Source organism: Saccopteryx bilineata, chromosome 5 (genome assembly GCF_036850765.1).
Source record: "Saccopteryx bilineata isolate mSacBil1 chromosome 5, mSacBil1_pri_phased_curated, whole genome shotgun sequence".
Taxonomy (NCBI): Eukaryota; Metazoa; Chordata; class Mammalia; order Chiroptera; family Emballonuridae; genus Saccopteryx; species Saccopteryx bilineata.
The window spans coordinates 41,784,558-41,803,066 of NC_089494.1; positions in this window are offsets into that span (position 1 = coordinate 41,784,558).

An 18,509-nucleotide genomic window follows, 5' to 3' on the forward strand; every position below is an offset into this window, starting at 1 on the left:
CAACATATCCTAAAGAAATAAAAAAATAGAAAAGCAGTATTATAAAGTATAGTTTTAAAGAAAATAGATTTGCCTTTATGTTTTAATTTATATAATTGATAAATTTGAAAGTCACCTTCAACTTTAAACTCCAAAACAATTAAGTAGCATGGTCTCCCATTCTTTTGTAGAGTCATTGCGAAGGATAAGATTGTGGAGTTTGGAGTAGAGAAACAATCAATTGTAAATCCTCAAATGAGGCAAACATCCAATACAGGATTGTTCCAACTGGTAAAATTCTGATGTGTTTGTTTATCTTCTTAATACCTTTAAACATACAATGCAAAGGTCTGTTGATTATATTGATCATAAAGCATCCTGTGGAGTTTTGTGTTACTCCTTACCAAATAATAGGCTCACCTTGAAAATGTAAAGGTCAAGACATGGTAAAGGTTAAAACTTCTTGACTGACAAGCATTTATTTCTTTCATGAGATTAAGGTCCCAGTAAGCCATTTTCACTGATTTTCTTCTGCTAAAAGCTATAAAACTTTTCCCAAAACCATAGCTAATAAATAAAAAATAAGGAATAGAAATAAATCAAACCAAATCATTTTAGAATTGTTAATCAAACTTCTACTAAAGGAATATTGCATGTTATGTTGGTTTTGAGAATTTTTTTACTAGACTTTTATACATTTTAACAACAATACAATAGTTAAAATGGCTTTTTTACAGTGACGTAAAATCATATAAAAACAAAAAATATATTTTGAGCATTGATTTTCTCAGTTAATTTCCCAAAGACGTTCTGGAATATGATTGTTAGATGAGCATTGACATCATTTGGAAGATTAAGAAGAGGTTTGCATCATGTGTATTTTAAGAAACTTTAATGGATATCTCTTTTATTTATGTCCTCAATTGATATTAAGAATGTCGGCCCTAACTGGTTGGCTCAGAGGATAGAGCATTGGCCCAGCATATGAAAGTCTTTGGTTTAATTCCCGGTCAGGGCACACAAGAGAAAGGATCATCTACTTCTCTCCTCCTTCTTCTTTATGCTGCAGATGACTCAGTTGATTCAAGCATTGGCCCCAGACAGAGGTTGCCGGATAGATCCCAGTCAGGGCACATGTGGCAGTCTGCCTCACTATCTCCCTCTTACTTAAAAAAAAAAAAAAGAATAAGTCAATAAAGTATAAATTAAACATGGTAATAATAAACCACAGAACTTGATTTCCATTGGAGATCCATGTAAACTGTTTTTGTTTGTTTGCTCTAATCTTTGTTGCTTTTTTTTTTTAAGATTTAGTAAATATGCTTTTTCATTATGATTTTCACTACAAATAGAATAATACATTCATGTGGCTAATTTCTATGTTCAAAGCAGACAGGACTGTGGCTCACTTCCAAAACAAATGATACTGTACATCTATTTTAACTTGATAGTTGTCATTATGGAGAAAATATATGTTTATATGTTTAGTTTATTTTGCTACAGAAGAAATGTGATTTGAAAGTATATACAAAAACATTCAACTTAATATTATGTTCCAAAGGGGCTGATTAAAGTAGTTACTTTAAAATGCAATAAACACTTCAATAACAAATATTTTGAAAGTCACAATTTCAGAAACTCAGTTGAACTATTGAAATTAAATTAATTTCAACATTGGTCAAATTAATTGACCTTAGCAAAAGGCAGCTAAATATTTAGAGGAAAATAGAAAATCATAATCTGTTTTCTTATGTATACAATTTGGCAGCTTAGTCTATTTTCTTCACATTTAAAATGGGTAATGAGAGCCTGACCTGTGGTGGCAGTGGGTAAAAGCATCATCCTGGAATGCTGAGGTTGCTGGTTCAAAACCTTGGGATTGCCCAGTCAAGGCACATATGGGAGTTGCTGCTTTCTGCTCCTCCCCCTTCTCTCTCTCTCTCTCTGTCTCTCTCTATCTTCTCTCTCTGAAATGTATAAATAAAATCTAAAAAAATAATAATAGAAATAAAATAATAAAAAAATAAAAAGGAAGATGATTTGCCCAACCTGTAGTGGCGCAGTGCATAAAGCATCAACCTGGAACATTGGGGTCGCCAGTTCAAAACCTGCACTTGTTGGATCAAGGCACATATGGGAGTTGATGCTTCCTGCTCCTCCTCCTTTTTCTCTTTCTATTTCTCCTCCCTAAAATGAATAAATAATTTTTTAAAAAAATTTTAAATAAACTAGAAAAAAATTAAAAGGGTGATGATTTTAATTCAACTCTTAAAATTAAAATATTTATGCTTACTGAATTGTATGAGATTGGTCTGTCTTATTTTAATGTAGCAATAACTTCAACATAATTTTTTTTACTAATAATTTAATGTATACTATATGGATACAGTATATTTGAATGAACCTGAGTGACTTTATGTGAGGCATTCTCATTTCTACATAATTGAACAAGGATTAATTTGACTCTGCTTCTATTGATTCATTCACTCATTCATTTATTCTTGTATGGCAAATTCCCTCAAACCAGTCAGTCTGTCTAATCTAAATTTGAAGTTTGAATTTAATTAAGTCCAGACAAGGATTTACATTTCAGAAAGATTGGCAAGAGGTACGTTAATTTTTATTTTCCCCTACTAAGTCATGGATAAGCGATTTCTCCAAAGGTTTGAGGATCAGAAAATACAAAAATCCAGGTGATGACTTGAACCCATGCAACTCCATTCTTAACCAAAAACCCATGAACAAAATTTAGAATACATAAAATAAGAATAATGTATACATATTATAAATCCATAAGCGGTATGGTGTTAAATATCTTGAATGTTATAATTAGACAGAACTAAGTTTGAAACCAGCTCTACCATTTTAACAGCCATGTCATTTCACATAAGATCCTTTATTTCTCTAGCCCCAGTTTTCCAAGTTATAAATGTAATTTTAAGTACCTTTATCACTGGGCTGTTTCAAGACCTCAAATTGATTATAGAGGCAAAAAATAAAATAGAACATTGTATCTGATATATACTAATTAATGTATCTATATTAGATGATGATAAAGATAGTGCTAATGATAATAATTGACTGATCAGAAATTTTTAAGGAAATCTGGAAAATATAAACAGAGACACAATTAAAAAAAAAACATAAGAGGAAAATTATGAAAAATGAACCTGATAGTATTTCAATTAGAATCCAGGACAGCTCCTTATTTTAGAGCAGCAGAAACTGGGGCAAGAAGGCACCACCTGACAGTCTTATTTAACACAGAATTTTTACATTTTAAAAGAATGAAGAATTTTTTTTTTTGTGCAGCTCTCAATATATATGTTAAAAATACAGATACATTCCTGACCTGTGGTGGCTCAGTGGATAAAGCGTCGACCTGGAAATGCTGAGGTTACTGGTTCAAAACCCTGGGCTTGCCTGGTCAAGGCACATATGGGAGTTGATGCTTCCAGCTCCTCCCCACCTTCTCTCTCTCTCTCCTCTCTCTCTCCCTCTCTGTCTCTCTCTCTCTCCCTTTCTCTCTCCTCTCTAAAATGAATTAAAAAATTTAAAAAAAATACAGATACACAAGAAATTTGAAAATGTTCTAAACTGATATATTAAAGTAAATGTCCTCATTACATAGTTAATTCAAACATTGAATACAACTTAAAATATCTTAATTAGAATTCTCAGTATGAATTAATAAAATGAAACTTATGCAAGCTAGAAAAATAAATATTAAGAGGTAAAATAATCAAATTAAACTTATATGCAACAAAAACACCCCATCCCATCTCCTCTTCCAAAGATTTACAAGCAGTTTTACAGTTCAAGGCACTATTTTGCAGATGAGACATTGCCTAACATTGGAATTAGTAAATTATAACATATTACCCTGTATTACCAGTATCAATATCTAATATAGTAATGTTTTTTCATTTATTCATATATTTATTTTAACAGCTTTATGAAGATAGTATTCTCCATACAAGATTCACTTTTTTTGTGTCCAGTTAATGGTTTTAGTATAGTCACAGACACATGTAACAATCAAAAGAATATAAAACTAATGCATAAATGACAGACAAAATCCATTTATAGCAATAACATTAAATATATCATATTAAGCAATTAAATAAAAAGTCAGAGATATATTCACATTTCATGTTGTTATTGATAGGGTTGTGTTTATAGCTGCCATTTTAATACTTGAATATTTCCTTTAACTGCCTCTCTGTTTATTCTTGTAGACTTGAATTATTGTCGTGTCAGTTCTTTACCTAAAGAACTTTTGTTAGTGTTTCTGTAAGATGAATTCTTCTGACAATGAATTCTGTTTATTTATCTGAGAATCTTTATTTTGCCATCAATTTTGAAAGATAATTTTTGTGAAAATAAGATTTGCAGTTCTTACTTTGTTTTATTCCCTGAATTTTCTGAGAATCTGTACAAAAGTTGGTTAAAGTGTCAAAAAGCTAAGATTATGTACAATTTACCTAAATAAATAGATGGAGTAAAAAACATTTTAATTCAAGAAAAAATATTTCCATATCAACAGATTAACTCAAATGTTTTAAAATTTATAATAATATTGAAACAAAGTAATAAAGATAAACCGTTTAGCTATAAAATCTATAGCTATAAATATATTTGGGTTCTAAAAGATTATGTCCTTCAGAATTTCAAATTATAAAAGTTGAAACTCTAAAAGATCAAAGGAAATTTTAGAAGAAATTTAAAACACTATGTAAAGAAAGCATTTCAAAGAAGCTGCTATCTTTCATACACTGTAAAACTGATTATGGCGATTGCTAAGGTACATTGTTTCCAAATCCTATGAAATAAATAGTTTTATTCATAATCTCATTTAATTTTCCAGAACTTTGACAAACACTATTTCAAATAGGTGAATATTTGAGCCATATAGAATTTGAAGAAGTTGTACAAAATCAGAAAGTACTAAATGAGGGAACTACCATCACACTCAAGAAACACATATACACTTACACACACAAAAATAACATTCAAATCTCAATAGAAAATCTATAATAAGAAAATACAGTATCTGGTATGTTTAATAAGTTTTGTTGATAATAATATTAACTAAAACCAGAAAATGGGTTAGAACACAAATAATATTCTTGAGTCTTCACCTTTAGAAGGTAATAACTTTGTGGTTCACACTCTTAAAAAAAAGCCAAGTGATAAAATTTTTTTATATCTGTCTATCTATGTATCCATCTGTGTATCTATGTATCTATGTTTGTATATATCTCTATGAATCATCTATCTATCATCTATCTATCTATCTATCTATCTATCTATCTATCTATCTATCTATCTATCTATCTATCTAATCTATCTATCTATCCACCTACTTATTCTTTCCCAAGTAAGGAAAAAAATATCTTGGCAAAGCACTCCTTTTCAATTACATTAATGTCATTATGAATTCTGGGCTTCCAATGTGAACTTTTGACAAATAAAATGTTTTAGAAAAATTTACAAGTAGCTGAATTTATCACAAATCTCAGCTGTATCTTTATAAGTCATGGAAATTATGTTAGATGATGCAACAAGTTACTTTTTTATCTTATTTGAAACTGTTGAAAGTAGCTCCTTTTACAGTATCCAAAACAAACTTTCACTGCAAGGCAATAGTTGGATTTAATATTTCTTTACTGACATCTTTCAAATACATATAAAAATATGTTGAGAGGAAAAAGGGTATTTCAATATAGTCAATCTATTTTTGCCAAAACCATCAAAATAATACCAGTAAATGTGACTTTTTATGTGAGATTGTTATAATATTGACAATTTAAATGCAAAATTATTTTTGCTGATGTTTCCCAAAGAATGTAACAGATACTGTACCATAATAATTTTGAATCACTGATTATGTGATAAATATTTTGATGCATGATTTATTCTGTGTTGTTATTTGTTACTATGTTAAAAAATCAAACCATTAGAGGGATTAGACATTTTGTTGTTTTTATCTTCCAAAAATTTTGTTGTTTCTTGTTAAAAAGTTTAACTAAAACATCCCTGTTCATCTGAAATATACGGTCCAATAGTATATTTACTTTTTGCTTCTGTTGTGCTTATTTGTGCTGCAGAGAAGAATTATTATATTTGTCTTACAAAGGCCTTAGAATGGAAATTCATCAGTGAAATTATAGTAAGCAGTTAGACAGACATGAGCAAGGACTATAGGCCAGGCACAGAAGACCGCCAAGTAGAAAAGCCCCAGGTGCTTAGCAATGGGCAAAACTGGAGAAGCAAGAACCTTACCCTCAGGGTGACTTTACTGCCTTAGCTGGTCATGTGATTTAGACCTTCTGATTTTATATTGCTGATTATGGGATATGGACCCTCCCTTGACTTTTCCTCCCCTGGCCTATCTCTAGTCATGTGGTTTTAGACTCCCTTAGAGGAGAAATTAAAAAGATAACCAGAGAATAGTGCTTAAGCATTATCCTCTAAGGATGACATCTAGGCCTCAGTTGAGTTTTTTAGCCTCAGGCCCAGAAAAGCAGGAAAATTGGACACAAAAAAAGCCAGGCTGACCTCAGGTCCAGCTGCATTGACTAATGACACCCTGCCTTGGCACTGACCAATCAGTGGAAAAAACTGTTGTAAAGTACCATACCCCAGATGCTGAAAAGTACCATACCTCACTTCTGCTGGTTTACATAAAGACACCAAGTCCAGATGAATTTTGAAGGATTTTATTAAAGGAGGAGTTTTATAAAATATGCTGGCTGCATATGGCTGACAAGGGGCATTTGCACACCCAAATCATGTACCCCAAATACATCTAAGGGGCTGATTATATACCCTTGATCACACATGGGCTGGGAAAGCATGACATCATGGCACAAGCTTACAATATTTGTTTAGGGCAGCGGTTCTCAACCTGTGGGTCGCGACTCCGGTGGGGGTCGAATGACCAAAACACAGGGTATTTCCGATGGCTTTAGGTGACCCCTGTGTTTTGGTCGTTAGACCCCTGCCGGGGTCGCGACCCAGATGTTGAGAACCACTGGTTTAGAGGATACACAAAAACATTAAGACTTTCAAGTAACACAGTCAAAGATATTTACAATCTTTCAGGGTTCATCTTCCCTCCTTTGCCTAGAAGTATGATACTCTCAGGATTCCAGGAAGGGGGAGGAACTACAATCAATGCAGGGTGGTATGTAAATTGTCTCCCATTGAAAGAAAAGAAGTTTCTCAGTTAAATTTTATTTTAGTTTTGAAGCTAAATGACCCATTTTCTTGCAAGCCAGAAACTTCTACATTCTTCTCCCTCCCCTTCCCAAATGAAGGACGGGACAGGAAAACCTGACTTTTCCTCCTAGAATATCAATATTAATTTTGCAGCTTTTTGGTACCTTGCTACAAAACAACCCTGAAAAACACACCTGGCATGTTAATGCATATTATATTAAGATCCACCCCGGACCTCCCCTGAAATCTTCACCCTTAAAATTCCTTAGGATGCAGGTCCCAGTGCCATCTCCCTTCCCGGAACACACCCGCACCTTTCTCCTTTCTCTCCATCTCTTCTTCCTCCTAGCTGCTTTTTTCTTTGCCCCTCTCTTTCTCTTCAGCTATAAGGGACCCCCCAGGTCTTGCACCAGGGGAGCAGTAGGCAGCAGCAACTCGTCCGGGGCTAATCACTTGAATCTATCTGCAAATGCTCCCTTTTCTCTAACATTTTTCATTCATGGCCAATAAATTATTTCTTTGCTTGCTGCACTTTGTCTCTTGATTGAATTTTTTCTCTCAAGAAGATAAGAATAGAGGTCTCAGCACTTCCCTTGTGACAAAATCACATTGGATGATATAATGAAAATCCTGCATATGCAGAAAATGGGACCTGAAGATCATTCTTAAATTGGCATTATGTTTACCAATATGCCGAGATTATATAAACTAGGTTATGCAAAAATATACTTCAGAACATTTAATAAGAATGAATAAAACTCCTTTTAGCCCTGGCCGGTTTGCTCAGTGGTAGAGTGTCGGCCTGGCGTGCAGAAGTCCCGGGTTCAATTCCCGGCCAGGGCACACAGGAGAGGCGCCCATCTGCTTCTCCACCCCTCCCCCTCTCCTTTCTCTCTGTCTCTCTCTTCCCCTCCCGCAGCCGAGGCTCCATTGGAGCAAAGATGGCCCGGGCGCTGGGGATGGCTCCTTGGCCTCTGCCCCAGGCGCTAGAGTGGCTCTGGTCACAACAGAGCGACGCCCCGGAAGGGCAGAGCATTGCCCCCTGGTGGGCAGAGCGTCGCCCCCTGGTGGGCGTGCCGGGTGGATCCCGGTCGGGCACATGCGGGAGTCTGTCTGACTGTCTCTCCCCGTTTCCAGCTTCAGAGAAATAAAAAAAAAACAAAAAAAAAACCCCTCCTTTTAATTATATGAAATTAAAAAGTATTTAAGGATCCTTGACTGAGTAGCTCAGTAGGTTGGAGCACTGATCTGCTGCACCAGAGTTGCCGATTTGGTCCCAGTCGAGCATCATGAAAGTCAACCAGGGAGTGTATGAATGAGTAGAATAGCAAATTGATGTTTCTCTCTCTCTTTCTCTCTTTCCCTTCCTCTTTCTCTAGAATCAATCCATAAATAAATACAATTTTTAAAGTATTTAAGGAAAAAATGAGGAACTTTAATAATGAACCCATAAATCATGAAAGATATGTCATAAAAAGGTACCACCTTTGCAAAGTTATACACAACATTTTATTATTTATCACAGAGTGTGAACAATGTTATATGCTAAGGGACAAATATCAATAATGTATGGTCTTCATCACCAAGAAATACATAATGCAATGTTTTATGTCTTCTGAATTTATAGTTGCTATCTGGGCAGTTTTCTCCATTTATATTAGTCCACGCTAGCACAAACCAGAGGGTAAGTTAAGATCAACAGCAAAACAAACCAATAGAACTCCAGGTAGTCTCAGGCTCACTGAATTGCTTCTCAGAGCTGAAAGTTTATTGGAGTATTCAACTAAGTTAGAACTCGTCACTTATTTGTTCAACAATATACTGTCTAATTTTAAGGAAACATTAATATAACTACCAAACCTGAAAGTACTCAAACTTATGTTAAAATATATCTTTAGTAGAAAAAAACACAGTCTTATCACTGGGAAGGGATAAGTTTTTATGTTATTATTTTACACTAATTAGCAAATATATTTTAGCACACATATGGAAGTGTTAGCTTATTAATAGTAATAGTAATAATAATAATAGTTAACACTTTCTGTATTCAATATTTTAGATACTTTGCAAATTACCTTTCATTCATTATGCTTAATTTTTCACAACAAACTATGGGTCAAGTATATTTGTTGAAATTGATGAATGAAACATGGCATTCATGTTTTATACAAACCCTTTACTTTTTCTTAATTGACCTACTGCTTCTTAATCTAGGTTAGGTTATTGTCTGTACTTCTTTGACACACACTATTCCTTTGTTTTTGGTTATCCTAGAAATTTGCTCTACAGAGCAAGGCATGGCAGCAAATAATGAAATATTTCAGTCCTGACACGTCCATATATCCTGATAAACATCTCTAGGTTGTTAATAACACTGGTAGTGCTGAGTGACCTTAATTCTTGAAAAAAAATAAAAACAAAGTGTGGAAGCTACTCTCTTTAAGATTTTATTATGTTGAAATTTCGGTGGCTTAACAAACAAAAGATAACTGCTTACTTATACTCTGTGTCCTACATGGACACAAAATGGTTTATGTGTCTGGGGAGGGCAGAGTGTCTGAGCTTTCCACATATTAATAGAAATATCAGACCTGTAGCTGCATCAATGCTACATCTGATCTTGATTGTCACAGCAGGGGGAAAGAAAACATACGAAATCATTGTGATGTTTTCCCAAATCCAGAAGTGACTGATGTCATATTTCCTCATATTGTATTGGTCAAAACTACCCTGTAGTTGGCTGAACTATCTTCAGATGCAAGTGGCCTGAAAAGTATAGTCTCCCTTGTGACAAGGAGAATGAGAGAACCAAATTCTGGTGAACTCTAGTTATATAACCGGATCATCTCAGAAACGGTTAGTTTAGTGATTAATGACATGGGAGATCATGAGTCTATCTCAGCTAAGCCAACAAAGGACAACTTCAGGGGGAAGGTACAAGGTGCAGAAAGCTTTTGATTAATGGGAGGAGAGCCAACATAAGAAGTCACACAAACTGTACACAGTTTAAGATTACCTCCTCCAAGTTAGAAAACAATCATCTCTAAACTGCAGATTGAAGAGAAAATAATGATACAATGTACCATGTATAAGGAAAGGATAAACAAAGAGACCTAGAAGATTGAAAGGCTCTTAAAAATAACCATTTGGTAGCATAGTATTTTATAATGGCTCATGGCTTTTATAATTGTTTCTCACTGTGCCTGGGAAAATCAGAGTGTAAGGAAAGAAAACAAAGTCAGCAGTCAGTCAGCAGTGACAGGCTCCCCACTGAGTGCCAGGAACTCCATTATCTTCTGTCATAGCAACTTCTCAATCAAAGGGAAACAGTAGTCTGGAAGCTGGAGATGGAGGAAAAATGAAACGTATGCAAATTGCTCAAATTATTGCACAAACTACTACTGAAGAATAATAGAATAAAGAATAATAGAATAGTCATTTTCCCCTAATTTTTTTCTTAAATGCTAGCAAAAATTATATCCATTTACATGTATTATATGAGGTAGACTATGTTCTCTGAATAATCAGAGATGACTTTTTCATTTATAACAGATATTTCAGAATGCTTTTGCTCGTGTTATAAAGAGAAGTTTATCATACTAATCTCTTTGAAAAACACAGTTTGTTTTTCAAAAATATTGGTATAAAGTTTGCTGATGTATATTTTAACTTTAGAGTGTACATTTATAAATTATAGGATCTATATGCTTTGATAGAAAGAAATTAAAGATGGATGCATTGCTATTTCTTGTATAAATGCTCTTTATCTGAAAACTAACATTTTTGGTTAGCTGCATAAGTGCTTGCTTATATAGGTCTTGACCAAGATAGTAGAGGAAACACCAGTTTTTGATTCACCAAACACATCAATAATAATGAAGTAAAAAGAAAAGAAAAAATTATAAAATGCTTACCTAGCACAGAAATATTTTTATGCAATTTATTAATAAACACTTTGTGGTTTTTGAATCATAAAGAGAATTAAGAAATTTTTATTTTATTTCTCAGTTATACTAATATTCTTTAAGATTGACAGAATCTGGCCTGACCTGTGGTGGTGAAGTGGATAAAGCATCGACCTGGAATGCTGAGGTCACCAATTCAAAACCCCAGGCTTGCCTGGCCAAGTCACATACAGGAGTTGATGCTCCCTGCTCCTCTCATCTTCTTTCTCTCTCTTTCTCTGTCCTCTCTAAAATAAATAAAAATATTTTAAAAATTAATAAAAAAAATGATTGACAGAATCTATACATTTAACTTAACTGTTCTACATTGATGACTGTACTTTGACTAAATGGGTTAATGAGAAATTACATGTAAGTATATATACACAAATATACATGTACATTCCAGTACTTCCTCTTTAATTTCTTTCCCTCTTTCTTAGTGTCCATAATTGATCCAACTATCATTAATAATCACTCATTTTAGCTTACATATTTTTAATTGCATCATTGCCTTAATTTGTGCCAATATAAGAAGGAAAAACTTTTATATTATATATGCAAATGGAAATATCAACTAATAAATCTAAAATCAGGAAAGCAGACAGATCAAGGAAAGTAATCATCATTTTGAGCTGACTGTAATAGCATGCCAGTTGTCAATAATGTTCTATCAGTTTAGTATTGTGAAAATATTTTTTTTTCTGTATTTTTCTGAAGCCGGAAACGGGGAGAGACAGTCAGACAGACTCCCGCATGCGCCCGATCGGGATCCACTTGGCATGCCAACCAGGGGGCGAAGCTCTGCCCACCAGGGGCGATGCTCTGCCCCTCCGGGGCGTCGTTCTGTTGCGACCAGAGCCACTCTAGCACCTAGGGCAGAGGCCAAGGAGCCATCCCCAGCGCCCGGGCCATCTTTGCTCCATTGGAGCCTCGCTGCGGGAGGGGAAGAGAGAGAGAGAGAGGAAGGAGAGGGGGAGGGGTGGAGAAGCAGATGGGCGCTTCTCCTGTGTGCCCTGGCCGGGAATCGAACCCGGGACTTCCGCACGCCAGGCCGACGCTCTACCACTGAGCCAACCGGCCAGGGCAATATTTTAAGTTTTATGTAAGTTCTGTATTGCAGACTTCACTATTAGGTTGATATATGAATCACACTGCCAATTAACCCCTGAAAAATGCCCTAAACATAAAACTGATGCTGCTGCAAATTTATAAGAATAGTCTGTAAATCTGAAAGGTCTTTCCAATACTTTCAGGAAATATCCTAGTGAGGCCTTAACTGATTTTTTAAAAATAATGAATGATACTGGATTATGGGAAGAAATTATGGAAACAAATATTGCTATGCTCAAGGCTTGACAACATTGGGGATATTTTTGTGTCTCAAGAAAAAGAATGCTTTGTGATTAAAACCAATGACTGAAATGATCAGGTTATGTGGGGTTATTAGGCATTACAAAGAGTTCAGTAATTGAATGGACCTGAAAAAATTTCTTTATTCAAATTTCAAATAGGTTTCAAGTTATATAAATAAAGCCATAAAGAAATACAATATTGATAACTCATTTAACCCTCACTATTTCCTACCTATAAGTATGTATTTCTGTTGTCCTTGTTTTCCAAATGAGAAAATAGAGAAACAGAGAGTTTAACTGAATGGCTTGAGGTTATTCAGTTCAGAAGTTCAGAGCTGTGATTTAATCTCAGGCAGTCTGGTTCCACAGGCTGTACCTCTAATCAGTGCTATAAAAAGACAGTTTTATGTACAACCTCTTAATTTTACTCAAAGTTTATTCATTTTGATTCTATGAAACTTTAGGGTTAAGATAACTTTCATTTTAATATTTACAGTCTTATAAATAAAAAACATATCAAGACATATTTCTATTTTGACTGGGATATACAATCTGGTACAAAGAAGAATATTAGTCTGCTTGTGTGCCCATTAAGAAAAATATCTTCAGTCTATGTTGCAGCCAAGACTGCTTTTATTTTGCTAACACTAGGATGTAACAGCAGGAAATAGATTGTGGCTGGAAGGGTGCTACTGGTGTCTGCAATCACCCACTACAGGTCTTTTCCAATCTGTTTTTTGTTTGTTTGTTTCAGTTTAACATGTAACTCAATCTCTCCCATTTAGTCTCAGCCCATCCTAATTTTCACAGCATTCATTTATTTACTCATCTCATTAGCTAGCCAGTATAATCCTGTAAATGTTAAGAAATGAAAAGCTACAAGTATTTCTTAAGGAAATAAAAATCTGTATCTCCTCTGAAGCTATTAGAAAACAATGTAAAAGCTTTTGTTGATAGTTATTTCTTCTTCTTAACAAAATCATTATTGTTTTACTGGTAGAGAATAATTTCTAAATCTTACTGTGCATACAAATACATATAATTTATACACATTATTAGAAAAATTTAAAATGATATATGGAAACTAATTATATTGCTTAGGAAAGTATATGGTGTATAGTAGACTATAATTAAATATTATCAATGGTGCTATCACTGCTGTAATTGTTGATGTAATTATTAGTATCATATTTTTTTCAATGGTCTCAGTTATCCTCTTAACACAGCAATACCTATCTGATTTATTTAAGGAAACATTTCATGAGTTAATACCAAAATGAAACAATCTAGTCGGGGGGAAATCACCTTTTCATTTCTAACTTTATAAATTTATTTCATAAATAATGACCAGCATAAACCAATGTAAATGACAGTATTCTTCTCACTTGGCAGAATTTACACCTTATTTGAAACTGCAACGCTAGACCCCTACTAAAATGTGATTGGCTACTGCAAGACATTTGAAATAAAGATTACAAGGTCATGCATTTTTTTCATGATATTTGCCAAAACAAAGTGAATAAGAGAAAGACTGATTTTATTTTATTGTTTTATTTTGTCTGCTACTTTTTCTTCCTTCTATCTCTTTCTAAGACTTCTAGGAAGCTCAGGCAAAATAGTGATAACCTAAACATGAGACTCATTGGAATTCTGAGTATACTATGTAAGGACTGTATCTTTTCTTCTTTGGTAAATTTAATTCAGTTTTAATTAGAACCACTACCAAGAAGTAAGCTGAAGGAGAAATGCAAATATGAATAACTTGTTTTGAAAACACTTCAATTTAAGGGGACAAGGTAATTTTTTTTTTTTTACTGTGTGATTAAAACAAGTAAGTCTAAACCAAAAACATATTTTCTTAAAAGTAGGTAAAGACAAATATATATAAGAAAAAATTAAGAAACCTTAAAAAGTTGAAATTCTTCAAGTGCACAGTGCCATATATGTTTGAATTTTCTAATATTCTAAATATGCTTTTATACATTGGAATTTCTTCTGCTGCTTTCTAAAAATATGTTATTTTTATTTTTATTCTTAAATCCACTACCATGTCGAATTTTACATATCACTGAACACTGAAATAATTAATTAGCTGCTTAGCTGCATTTTTACCCTTCATTCCCTACTTGGCTCAATTTACTCTATTTACCAACTGTTCTCCCTAACACACTCATGTTAGGGTCTATTAACCTGTACAATAAAGAGCATCCTTCTTTCTTTCTCAAGTTCTCAACAAAATAAGACAAAAGCATAAACCATAGTGGAGAACAAAATATCAATATACAGATAAAGGCAATGTTGGAAAAACTAATTAGTATTAGAGTCAAATGTGCCTGACACCTGAACTCAACAATACGACAGACTCACCATTCTAGAAAGAGGCAGTGCTAGACCGGTGCAGAACACGATGTAGCAACTTCATCCAGGGGAACAGGGGAGAATAAAGTTAGTCCTAGGGCCAAGAGAGAAGAGAGAAGTTACCTTATGTGATATGCTTTTCAATTTCTCACTCAGATAAACTCTAACACTCCTGGGACAAAGCCAAAGAGGGTAGAGGGGGGGTTGCCTCACATTGAAAAGAACATCAAGAGTGAAGAAAAAATATTCACACTGACAATTCTTTTCATAATGTTACTGACACTTAATTTAATATGTCCCATTTTGGCCTTTTGTATCAAACCCTAAATTCTCTGTATTGGATAATACTTCTTAAAGTTTTCCTTTATTCTTTTGACAACACTGGTCCCCAGTTCCTCTGTATTCTCACACTATTTTTGATGATTAAAGGTCCTCATTTTCTCTCACATATACCTAATTATTTATAAAATCCCTTTCTCATTCTAGTCTTAAAAATCATAATTCATCATCTACCTAAAGCCCTATAATTTCCAAATAAGCCTCTTAATTTAAATGTCTCATCACTTTTTCTTTCATTAAAGTTCCATTGTTACTTCAATTTGGGTAGTTAAGTTTTGTATTCTTTATTAAACTGTTAGGTCCTTGAGGTCACTGATAACATAATATAGCACCTAATGTATAATTGACATAAAATATCTATTCATAAAGTACCATTAAAATATTAAATAAATTAAAATATTAAATAGTTCATCTGCTCAAAGTGTTCAATAGTTTGGTGATTTTATTGCTGGACTTTATGAAAATTTATAGTATAATATTTATGATAGAATGAGAAATATAATAAATAATGTATACTGAACTGAATCCCATATTTCTGTGGCATTTCTGATCATCAGATGGAACATAAATTATGTGTAAGACAGAAACTGGAGACATGGAGTATATTTCTTTTCACATGCATGACAAATAAGTGTGTGGGGCTAAAAGAGGGCAGACAAAAGTCTAAGTGCTTAAATTGAGCATAATTTGTCAAACTCAGAAATGGGACTCTAGCTTTTGCTATGAAAGTTTCATGAAAAGGGAAGTTCTGTGGCACAGAGTTGAAGAAAAGCTTGTCTTTCCTCCCAGAGGTGAGTTCTAGATGAGAGACTGGGATGGGGCATGTAGGAAAACTCTCTGGTGAGATTTGCCAATGGGTGATGAATTGTCATCTATCCCTGGGTGTTTTCTGAGCTAGAGGAAGCTGGGAAATGTTGGACAAGTAACTTTGAGGGTGAGAGAGGAGGCTTCTATACTTTACATTTGCTAAAATTTCATCTGTATAAATATTCCCACCATGGCAAATTATAAACTACCAGTATGAAGTCACTGAACAGAAAGATGGAAAGAGTCACACAAAATTGGCCATTGTAAGCTGCTGTGATCAGCTCCAGCACTCACTGGTTATATAATTTCACATGGACCAATTATTGAGTGTCTTATGTGTTAATAAATGTACCATGTGTTCCCTGGCTGGTTAGCTCAGTTGGTTAAGAGAGTCATATCAAGGTTGCGGGTTTGAACGCAGTCAGGGCACACACGGGAAGCAGTCAGTGAGTACATGACTTAGTGTAACAACAAATGAATACTTTCTTTCCCTCTTGTCTCTTCCTCCCTCTCTGAAAATTAAAAGGAATTAAGCCCTGGACAGATAGCATGTGGTTGGAGCATCGTCCCAGAGTGGAGAGGTTGCCAGTTTGATTCCCAGTCAGGGCATATATAAGAGTAACTCCATGTTCCTGTCTCTCTCTCCCTACCTCTCTTAATAATAATAATAATAATAATAATAATAATAAGCAGAAGAAAAAGAACAATGCACCATGTATTTAAACCTCCCTAAAATCTACATGCCCATATGTCAATTCACTCTTCCTATATTTCATGATATCATGGAAATACAACCAAATATGAACCCAGTTAAAAATAAAAATTAAACTAATGTACGAGACAAATATGTCTAAATTAAGGCAAAATACTAGAGGTGTTTTGATATCGTCTGAGATAGCATACATGCATTTAATTGAATATTGACCTTAAGGATATATTATTTTAGTCAGCATGAATTAGAATATCTGAAAACTTTTCTATTCTGTAAAATAAAAATGAGGCATATAAATTAGCTTTACTGCAGAAATAGTGCTATTATACATTATCTGATTGACTACATAGATTTTGCATATTAAACACGTTATATATAGCAAATCTGTCCTCCTGAAATCATTTTAACCTCTAAAATTTTCACTTTTCTTATGCTTACATCTCTTCATTCTTTTCTCTTTCAAATTTCACACTCAACATTGGTAATGTCTTTCCTTTCACAAATCTATTCATTTTTCACATCAGTTCCCAGCATTAGTTTAATCTCTAATCTTTGAACCATTTCTTCTTATTATTATTGAATCTATTGGGGTGACATTGGTTAATAAAGTTATATAGGTTTCAGGTTTACAACTCTATAATACTTATATTTTATTTTTGATTTTTTTAAATTTTTTTATTTATTCATTTTAGAGAGGAGAGGGAGAGACAGAGAGAGGAGAGACAGAGAGAGAGAAGGGGGGGAGGAGCTGGAAGCATCAACTCCCATATGTGCCTCGACCAGGCAAGCCCAGGGTTTCAAACCGGCGACCTCAGCATTTCCAGGTCGACTCTTTATTCACTGCGCCACCACAGGTCTATAATACTTATATTTTATTGTGTGTTCATCATCCCAAATTAATGAACTGTTTCTTATGTATGTTTCCATATTTTCATTCTCACTTTATGCTACTACACTGTGGTAGCCTTCATATTAATTCACATAAAATACTTTTACAGGCCCTGGCCGGTTGGCTCGGTGGTGGAGCGTCGGCCTGGCGTGCAGAAGTCCCGGGTTCAATTCCCGGCCAGGGCACACAGGAGAGGCGCCCATCTGCTTCTCCACCCCTCCCCCTCTCCTTCCTCTCTGTCTCTCTCTTTCCCTCCTGCAGCGAGGCTCCACTGGAGCAAAGTTTGCCCGGGCGATGAGGATGGCTTTGTGGCCTCTGCCTCAGGCGCTAGAATGGCTCTGATTGCGCCAGAGCGACGCCCCAGATGGGCAGAGCATCGCCCCCTGGTGGGAATGCCGGGTGGATCCCTGTCGGGCGCATGCAGGAGTCTGCCTGCCTCCCGTTTCCAGCTTCGGAAAAATACAAAAAAAATACTTTTTACAAATATTACCCTTTATGTATGGTATTCACACAACTGTGAATTGTGCTGCAGCCTTGTTTTCTGTCCCAGTTAAAAAGTGCTGGACACTGAGCCAAATTCAAGTGCTCACTTATTTCCCAATCACAACACAGCCTTCTACATCTTCCTACCCTTACTGGGTTGTTTCCTCTTTCTTCAAAACTTTCCCTTCAACTTCTCTCTTCCACGACACTTCTTCGATGTTATTTCATGATAAAGCGACCTGACCATCAGTTTGGTTTAATTATGTCTTGTATTCTGTGCACCGTTTTTGTGATGCTAATCACGACTTCTCTCTTTTTATTGTTGATGCTCGTTCATAGGAATCAGCCTGTGGGAGAAGATGTATTCATCTTTGTATTTCTAACCCCTACCACAAGACTAAAAACCCCTACCAAAAGCA